This window comes from Pan troglodytes, chromosome X (genome assembly GCF_028858775.2).
Source record: "Pan troglodytes isolate AG18354 chromosome X, NHGRI_mPanTro3-v2.0_pri, whole genome shotgun sequence".
NCBI classification, from domain to species: Eukaryota; Metazoa; Chordata; class Mammalia; order Primates; family Hominidae; genus Pan; species Pan troglodytes.
The window spans coordinates 134,064,281-134,074,849 of record NC_072421.2 but is presented as its reverse complement, the minus strand read 5'-3'; positions in this window follow the sequence as shown (position 1 = coordinate 134,074,849).

Sequence of the window (10,569 nt, the reverse complement as noted above, 5' to 3'; positions counted from 1 at the left end):
TTTTGAGAGCAGAAGAGCACACATTTCTGCGTCCAGGTAGACCCACAGGTATCTGGGGAAAGGAAGTCTCCTGGGGACTTTGAGCTATACCGGAGGGGAGTCACGAGGGTGTTTTTCTTCTCTTCCAACATTGCATACTGCTGTCCCCAGCCTTCCATGGGTTCGCAGCACTAGTCATCACTAGGTACAAAATGCCAATCCGGGATTTTACTCATGTGGCTGAATTAACGCATTTCACCAATTTTCAATGCTCCTATTTCCATGCTTCTTAACAAAAACTTATCTCAAAATCCTCTTCCACCTGGGAGCAGAATGCTTATTTGCAGCTTAGGACACATAAGGATTTTCTGTCACTGGGATGAGATTTGGGAATATCCTTCACAGAGTGGGTGAACTGTAAAAAATACTGCATTTTCAGAGTTAGCGCCTCTGAAACCGGAAATGTGAACAGAGCTGACTTAGTGCTAATACTTTCTCTTACTCCTGTAAGAAAGAGGAAAGACTGTGCTAGAGTTAGCAGTGATGTGCGAAAACCACAGTAGAGGTTTTGTGAAGAAGAGCATTTGTGGCTTTTGCACAAGTTATTCCTAAACCAAGTCTGGGGATGGCATATGACACTTTTCAAAGTAGCTTCTGGATTGGTATTTCACTGAAATAAAGATCTTTCAGCAAGACCGGAAAGCCAAAAATCTACGTTTCATGACCTCTACAGGAAAGTAATAGTTGCATTGTGGAACATTCTAGAATGGCAGGCTCAAACCATGGCCCGGAAGAACTGTAGGCTTTTTGGGGTGGGAGGTGGGGCGAGACAGGGAAAATCTAATTCCCAATGAAGGTTTCTGATCGTTTTCCACTCACTCTCCCCACCCCCTCACCTAGTTCTGTGGCTCTTCTCCAGCCACCTCCTCTAATAAAGAGGCTTCTATTAAATAGCTGGGAAAGAGAAGGTAGAGGAAACAGAGAAGAAAAATTATTGCTAATCTCAGGAAGTCCGTAACACTTTTAACTCAAATGTTGCTTGCATATGCAAATAATTTGCATCAGGTACCCAGTTATACTGTGAGTGTTCCAAAGTATGTCATGCACCTAGATGTGGCCCTGGAAAAAGTCACTGCTGTTTTGTAATTAACCCAGACTTGTATAAGAAGAAAAGAGGGATTTGCCAGGTAAACATATGTTTACCACTATTAATAAAAGTGAATGAGAAGAGGAAAGAAACAGCCTAATGGAGTAAAATGAACATCTTTGCCTCTCACTGCGTTCTTTGGGCTGGTTTAAGTCTCTATGGAATAAACTAGTATTTTTAATATCCAGAGAAAACTGTGGGGTTTGTTTTTGTTTTTTGTTTTTTTTTGAGACAGAGTCTCACTCTGTCACCCAGGCTGGAGTGCAGTGGCATGATCTCGGCTCACTGCAACCTCCGCCTCCTGGATTCAAGCAATTCTCTTGCCTCAGCCTCCCAAGTAGCTGGGATTACAGGCCACACCACCACACCTGGCCAGTTTTTGTATTTTTAGTAGAGACAGGGTTTTGCCATGTTGCCCAGGCTGGTCTCGAACTCCTGACCTCAAGTTATCCACCCAGCTCAGCCTCCCAAAGTGCTGGGACTACAGGTGTGAGCCACTGTGCCTGGCCCAAACAAGGAGTGTTTTTAAATAGCCAATTATCCTAAACAACATCAGGCTGAAGCAGTTTCATTCATGAATTCTTTCAAATTTTCAAGGAACAAGTAATGTTGATACTTTTTCAAATGTTCTAGAACAGAGAAAAATAAAAATATTCTCGTTAAAAAAATCAAATCCAGCATGACATTGATATCGAAATCTGACAAAGAGCATAAAAATTAAGCTGCCTGCAGTCTCACACATATTTATTGAAAATATGCCAAGTAAAATATTAGTAAATGGAACCTAGCTGTATGTGAATAGAGTCATACCTTCACCAAGAGGGACCCATTCAAGTAATAAGAGGATAGTTTAATAGTAGAAGATTCATTAATCTAATTCACTTAACAGAACAAAGAAAAAACATTATTGTGACAAATAGTGAAATAGCAAAAAATTCAACAATAATTCTTGGTGATGTTTTCAGAAAAGGAAGAATGGCAATGTTCTTCATTCCTAAGATGAATTAATATTTCTATCTTACTATCCTTATAACTTCAGGCATGTCACTTACTCTTTGTGCCTCCGTTTCCTCATATTTAAATAGGGATGCTTCTCAGTATTGTAAGGATTCAATAATACATATGTAAAGTGGTATCACACTACACCCAATTCCCTCCATCCTCTCACCACCTTATTTTCTCACCTATGTAATGCCTATTAAACCGTGTGGAACACACGAAGAGAAGTGATATACTATCATTTTTCTGTTTTCCTGTGTTTTCTTCACTTGCACCAGTGAATGTGGAATGTTTTACTGCTGCACTGGCTTGTGTTTATTAATGCATGGTGTCAAAGTCAGATAAAGATATAGAGTCAAATCTCTAAAACAAGACATTTTATTTGGAAAGCAAAATTGCAATTTTGGGCATACATGCAGACTGGGTTGGCCTTCAGTGTGTCCAAAGAACAAAGAGAAGGTTGGAGGTTTTAGTAGAAAGAGAGGCCAGGCATGGTGGTGTGCGCCTGTTGTCCCAGGCACTCGGGAGGCTGAGGTGGAAGGATCGCTTGAACCCAGGAAGTCGAGGCTGCAGTGAGCTATGATTGCACCACTGCACTCCATCCTGGGTGACAGGGGAAGACTCCGTCTCAAAAAGTTAAAAAAAAAAAAAGAGAGAGAGAGAGAGACATGTCACATATTGTTTTGAAAGAAAACTCATTGGAACTAGCGAAAGTTTTGGGAGTGGGCAAGCTCTGATCAGTGAGTGATGGCAGTGGGTAAAACTGGTCTTAGGGTTATGGCAGGTCATTTTGGTAGCTGGCTTGTGGCATAATCTCTGGGCAGGTGCTTGCTCCATGGTCTCTCAACTCTAGCTGGGTATGACAAGGTAACTCCAATTCATAGAATCAATTTTCACAATAGTCTTATAAACAAAGTAACATTCTTCCTGACCACTTAGGCATTTGGATTCCCTCCATGCTACTCCTAGACTCCCTTAAAGTAAGATTGTACTGAATGGCTTCATTGGTTATAATAACCCAATGGTTCTCAGCTCTGTTTGCACATTAGAATCACCTGAACAAGTTCCTCAGGTGATTCTATTGGGTATCTAGAATTGCAAACTGATAGTCATTTCCCTCCAAGTTACAATACTTTTACTAGCTCTACACAAATTGATTTATATGACATTTGATTCTGAAATCAGCTGTGATTCATTGCTAAAAATTAACTGCATGACTTCATAATACCCTAAAAGACCATTCATCGGAATGAATGCACTGTCAAAAAGAAAGAGAACTTAGAGGAAAGAGCAGGGTGCAAGTAACCCAACTTTGGGGGCAATCTCAAAATTAGGTAAAAGAAAAAAAGAGAAGCAAAGAGGGATTTAAAAACAAAACAAAACAGAGAACCAGGATTGGCAAGTACCATAGAAACCAAAGTGGGAAACAAATGCAAGAAGGACCAAGCTCAACTTTCTTTTCCCCTCAAACATCTCCCATCCCAAAAGGAAGGCTTTTTCTGGGCTAGTGGGTGTGGCATAACCCTCAGGACCAAAGCCACACTGCCTGGCTTCAAATACCCACTCTACCATTCCCCAAGAATACAACATTGGACAAGTCACTAAACTCGGTGTGCCTTTATCTCATCACCTGGGAAATGGGAGAATGGCAGTCTCTTCCTAGGGCTATTGTGAGACCTAAGCAAGGTACCAAAAACAGCACCTGAGAAATAGTATATATTATGTTGAGTGTTAGCTATGTTTATTTTAATCGTACCATGTATTCTCCTTCTGCAGCATTTGTCCCAGTTGTCATCTTACAATTTCTTTTGGTGATTAAGTTGACCCATCTTGTATATCCTCCCTTTTGAACTAACTAAGAGTCAACTAATTTGGGACCTTAATTACATCTGCAAAATCCCCTTATCTTTGCCTTAAAATGTAACCTAATAACAGGAGGAATACCCCATCATGCTCACAGATTCTCCCCACAGAGAGGGAAGGGAATTATATAAGGCGTGTACACCAGGGGTAGGAATCTTAGGGGCCATCTTAGAATTACCTACCACGGGAATTACAGTTGACCCTTGAACAACTGGGGGTTAGGGGAGTTGGCCTCCCATGCAGTCGAAAATCCTTGTATAACTTTTGACTCCCCAAAATGTAACTAATAGCCTACTGTGGACTGGAAGCCTTACCAGTAACATACACAGTTAATACATATTTTGTATGTTATATGTATTATATACTGTATACTTAAACTAAAGAAAAAATGTTATTAAGAAAATCATAAAGAAGAGAAAATAATTTTACTATTCATTAAGTGGAATTGGATTATCATAAAGGTTTTCGTATTGATCATTGTCTTCATGTATAAGTGGACCAGTGTAGTTCAAACCTGTCGTTCAAGTGTCTACTGTATTTGAGTAATCTCTCTCTCCCCCACTAGATCATAAACTCTACAGGGGCCTGGGCCATGTCTGTTTTGTAGAATGAACAAACCAATGAATGAATGAAAAATGAAAGAGAACCAGAGAAAAACAGCTGTGTATATATCTGTTTTGATTTACCAAAAGCCTACCGCTATGTTCAAGAAGCGAAGGAGCCCCTACAACTTCACAAAAAGCTGTGGAAAGCTATAAAGCTGATGCCCAGGTGAGCAGCAAGACTGAACCCTTCTTTGGTGCTCATCACGTTCCCTAGAGGCAATGGGGGAGCTGTCTGGGACCTCTGCTGGCTTGGGCAGTTCTCATACCACAGGGTCTCCATATGCCCAGCTCTAGCTCCTTGACAGCACCTGGAGCATAACACCTGGTGCTCTGAACACAGGGGCACCCTCTGATCTCAACTGTTTATGAAGAGATCAAGGGCATCCTGAGTGAGGAAAGGAAGGGGAGAAATGGTATCTAAGGCCAAACCTAAGAACTTCAGAGAAAGAATTCAATATCTTACCTCAAAGGCACCCAGAGTATTTTTTTCTTTTCCTTTTCCTTTTCACTTGGGGTGTATGAAGTGCCACAATTGCTATATGGTCTGAACTGCAGATCACCCTATTGTTCTCTCATTCACTGGCCCCATTCCCTTCCTAGCGACTGAGCCCCTGTTCTGGGCCAGGACCCAGGATGGGTCCACTCAGTATTTTTTTGTAACACCATTTTTGAGATATAATTCTCATACCATATGATTCACTCATTATAAAATGTATAGTTCAATGGTTTTTAGTATATTTACAGAGTTGCACAACCATCAACACTATCTAATTCCAGAACATTTTTTAACCACCCCTTAAAGGACACCCAGTCCCCTTTAGCAGTCATGGCCCATTCCCCCATCTTCTGCCCCTCACTCAGTTTTGATTGAGGCAGGATCCCTGCCCTCAAGGCTCTCTCATCCTAGTACCATATCACTGGGCTCTGGGGGGCCAGAAGGCCAAGATTCCACTACTGGCTGTGCTCCTGACTAGCTAGGTGACAGGCCTTCTTTTTCTAGGACTCAGTTTTCTTAGATATAAAATGATGGGGCTGAACAATTAGAAGGGAGTTTGCTGCTTGCATATCTTATCCACAAACTATTGCTGTGAGCAAGGTATTAATTTAGTCCAACAACTTAGCATTCTTCCTGCCTTCATAATGCCTTCACTTTGGTTCGCCTCACCTCCAATGCTTTCTCCTCCTTTAGAGCCACCCCAAATGTACTTCTTCCAGGAAGTTTCATATGATGTCCTCTTTTATCTAAACTCCTATGGCAACTAACCGTCTACCACACAACTTGGCCCTTCCTTATCTAGAGAAAGTCTGTGCTTCTTGTGGATGGCTGGGGTATGGTATCCCACAATGTCATTCTCTTTCTTCACCCAGTACCTCATGTTTTTGCAATTCTTTCCTGTTTGACACCTAACAAGATATTGCAGTACTTCAGAACGTGCCTTGGGTTGGGAAAGAAACAGGATGGGACTAAAATGGTGTGGGTACTTCTTATATGCCCAGTCCGTGCTAAGAATCCGATATGCCACACTGGAGGCTCCCAGCAGCAACTTGTGGGGTAGGACCAAGGCTGGGAAGGGTCAAATTACTTGGCCAAGCTAGTAAGCAACATAAAAAAGATGAAAATCCATTTGTGTAAATCCTAGGTCTGTGTTTTTAACCTCTATGCTATGATGGCTCTCACTATGGTAGGAGATGCTGGAGGGGAGGTAGTCAGATAAAGTCCAAATTCTTCCTGTAACTAATGGGCATTGGGCTCACGACAGAGAGCAGTGACCTATGCAGCTCCATCACAGCCAGCTGCATGCTGGGCACACAGTAGGTCCTCAGCTCCTGCTTGCTCAGGCTCTGGGTGAACCGTCAAGACACTGAGATAAGACAGCAGACTTGTGGGAGGATGTGGCTGCCCCCTGAATCTCAGTAGAAAAATAGTTTACCTCAAACAGGCCTAATTTCTGTTAAGAATTCATTTTCAGTTAGCCAGGGATTTCTTTAAAATTGCCCTTAAACCCATCTTATTATTTTCACGGAGAAGCTCTACATTTTAGAATGCTTCACGCACCAATGCTCGATGGAGCTCTGGTTTTCTGATGAGAAAAGTGATAAGTGTTCATTGTGGGAAACTTTAAAATGCAGAAAAAATATAAAGAAGGAAACAAAAGCACCCACAACCTAAAGATAACCACTGATAACATTTTGGAGTATTTCCTTCTAGACTTGCTGGCTCGCATGCATTCTCTCTCAATAAAGAAATAAATACACATATATTTGGCATCACTGGAATCACATGGAGTATATAACTTTATACCTGCTTTATCCCTGTGCACTTTTCCATTGGTTTCCAAATTTGTCCCTGTTAGGAACTGATTTTGTAAACAAGTTGATTTGAGCACTGGCTCTCAGGCACTTTACATAACCATCAAGTACTGAAACCTAATCAAGTGGCAAGAGCTCCAAAGCCTGGAGGGTGGTGGAGTAATTCGCAGAGGTTGTTGTTTGATAGCCTAGGAATTCTCTTCCATTTACCTGGCACTTAATTATGTAGCACCAGGCAATGGTACTTAACTGTTTTTTGTCTCCTCAATTAGTTTATGAGCTGCAGAACAAGGGCAAGGTATGAATCTTTGGTGCCCTATACCTTCACTCCGCATTTTTTCAATAAACAATGGCTAAATGGGCTTAAACGTATTTTTGAGATATTTTTGGTCAATGTAGTAAGTGGCCCCCACAAAAATATTTTGGTAAATCTGGTGATTCGTTTGATGATCTGTGAGACCAGGAAAAGCTCTAAGTGGAAAATCTTAGCCACAAAGGTCATCTTCCTTCCCAGGAAGAGGAGGCGCCATCTTGTACCCAATGCACATTTCCTCTGTCTTCCCTACTTGAGGACCATCCACACTGAGCTGAAATTGGGTGCTCCCAACTGTTCCTTATCCTCCTCCTGAGGCTCAGCTTTCTAAAACCACCCTGGCAGGCACTCATAAAAATGGGTTGCACCAAGGCTTCAACTTAGAGGAACAGAAGGGAATGAGGCTGATGGCTCTTGGGCTGGGGTGACTCAGTTTCTCTGGCCTTGTTACTGAGAGCCAAGAGCCCAGCTGAGTGCCTCTCCTGGGCAACCCTTAGAGGATGGATTATTGCTCACCCCATTGAGATTCTCTGTTTCTGGAAGACTGGGGTAGGTGAGGGGAAAAATCAACTCATGGTTTCAGCCTGGGGACTTGATTGTATAATACCTGCACAGAAACCCCTCTTTTAAATAAAATTCTGAAAAAGCATAAAAGTAATTTAACAATATTACCAAAAAAGGAGAAAAGGAATACAATTACCAATTACTCAAAAACCTACCTTTCTAACATAACTATTGTTGTCATATTTCCTTCTTAGTCTTATTTTTATATATTTTTTTCATGGTTATAATAATAGAATACACGTAATTTTTGCATCCTGCTTTTTTTCACTTAGCCTTTCCTAATAAGCGTTTTTCTATGTTGCCTCATATTTTAATAGCCACTGTTTTAGAAGGCAAGATGATAAAATATTTCCCTTTAATGACATCACATCACTGTGAAATTGTGTTTTTTCTCCTATTTCTCTGCAATAGATACAAGGTTAAGAGGTTCAAGATATGACTTCTGTCCTCAAAGAGCTTTTACTTTTTCTGGCAGGGATAGTCATTTCTTCAAAGACCCTTAAGTTGGAGCTGCATGAGTCGCATCAAGTTCATGAGAAATGGAGTATGTATGAGTACCACTGGATGAGTCATTTTTAGTGACCCAAGTCTCCCACCCTCAAACTTAGATCCTATATTGGCACCTATCACCTACATGACCTACTCCCAGCTAAAGAGGTGTTTCAGTGGCCTTGATGTGGGGGTTGTGTGTGTGTAAGCCTCTCCCACATCCTTTTAATCTGGTTGTTTGGTTTGCTGGAGAGTGTGCCCCGGTGGGTTTACACCCCACCCCCGTGGTAACCAATTAAGAAGATTCTAGCAACTTGGAGGACATCAAGTTAAATCCCAACATGAGAAGCAGAATCTTTCTGACACTAACTGGCTCAGCTGATGGAAGTGTCACTGAGACTCTATAATCCTGATAAGAATGACTGCATTTTGTCACATTGCTGAAAACCTCTAACCCTAAGTTTTACTTAGAGGCCAGTTAATGCTTAGGACTCTTTGAAATCTATAATTTGTGGTTGTTGATTTGCACAGGAATTGCCAACCCAAACCATTTGCATCATGGGCCTCTTTTATTAGGATGGACCCTTTTTAGTATCCTAGATTACATGAAAGAAGCATGTTCTTGATACAAGGAAATCTTCATCACTGGCTGCCAAACCTCAGGAAATAACAAAGCCACCAGCACCATTGTGTTCTCAAGCGAAAAGAGTCATTTGAACATTTGGTGTCTTTGGGTATACTAAGAGCTATTCTGACTTCTAAACAGGGTACTAGCCCTTTAGCCAACATTCTGCTAAGAAAAATGACCTTTCTGTGCTTTTCTAACTGACTCTACAGTATGTTTTTTAAACTGAGCCCAAGAGTTATTGACTTTGGTCAATAGTTTCCTAGATCAATTGAAATAAGCAGCTTTTCCTGAGGAACCAAACTCAAGCATCCCAGGTACTGGAATGTGGGCAATGCCAGATGATTTGAAAATCAAAGTTTAAACTTTGAATTATAGAAATACTGTGAAAAACAGATGTCACAATAAGGCCCAGTAAAACATCCTTCAATGCCATTCCCTACAGTTCGTCAGAGGGAATCTTGAATACGCAAATTTTTTCCTCATCTTTAAGAACAGCTTCTGTTCATTTCCCTGCTAGAAGGTGGCAGATGGTACTCCACCCTTACAAAACGTCTCTCCCATTTGAATTGCCTACTTAGCTTCCTCAATAAAATATTTCAGTAGTTTGTCCACAGCCATTAGTCTTCCTCTAATTGCTCTGACTCAAATGAAGATTCACTTTGTGGTTGGAAATTTCGTGACATTACCAAGAAAGCTCAGTCAGTACCAGGACTCTTCTCAAACTTCTATTTGCAAACCCAAGGAAAGACCTTTAGCAGGAAAGGACAAAATACTGATATGCAAAACAATTATGTGATGTTTGGTAGAACTCAAATGATTAGTGAACCTACCCTTCTCTCCGTTTTTTTTTTTTTTTTTTTTTTTTTTGGTCAAAGGAATGAGTTCAAGGAAATAGTGAGGGTACCTACTGATCATTTGTGTTCATGAGGGACAAACAGGTTCTGGAAAATTAAAAGCCAGGCAATATCAAAAGTTTATGTTAAGCTAGTACTTTCAAAATTATTTCTCACTAAAGCTTTATTTTTGCTTTTCTCCTTGCTCTGGATCATTCTTTGCTGGAAGTGGAAATATGGCTTTCACAGCTAGAAAGCACTTGAGGACATCATCAGCTGTATTAAGGATCAAACTAGAAGCTAAGAGCAGCATGGGGTCCAGGCATGATCCTGTTTCTAAATAGATGATAGGGATGGGGCAGAGTGGGTAATACATCATAGACTCATGAAATGCGAAGGTGAAGGAGATCTTAGAGCAATGAAACTTATTAAAAATGCAGATTCTAAGACTCTAACACCAGAGATTCTGATCCAGTGGATCCGGGCTGGGAACAAATACATCAGGTGATTGTGCTGCCAGTGGTCCATGCTGGGCTACTTTGAGAAAGCCTACCTTAGCAGGACGGTTATAGAGCCCATTTATTTTACAAAGTAGCAAACAGAGGCCCTGAAACATTGGTCATTTGCTCAAGGGCCTTGAGAACAAAATTAAGATGCCAGGTTACTCAGCCCAGGGCCTTTTCCTCTCTGTGATGGTCCTAGTGAGAGTCCTTTTTCCTTCCGGGCTTTCCATGTGAGTGTGTACCAATGGCCAAGGATTCCAGTTGGCCTGTTGTTTCCAGCTACAGCCAGTATTACTGCTCACTAGAAGCTTTAGACTGAATGGGCTGTGCTAGCAG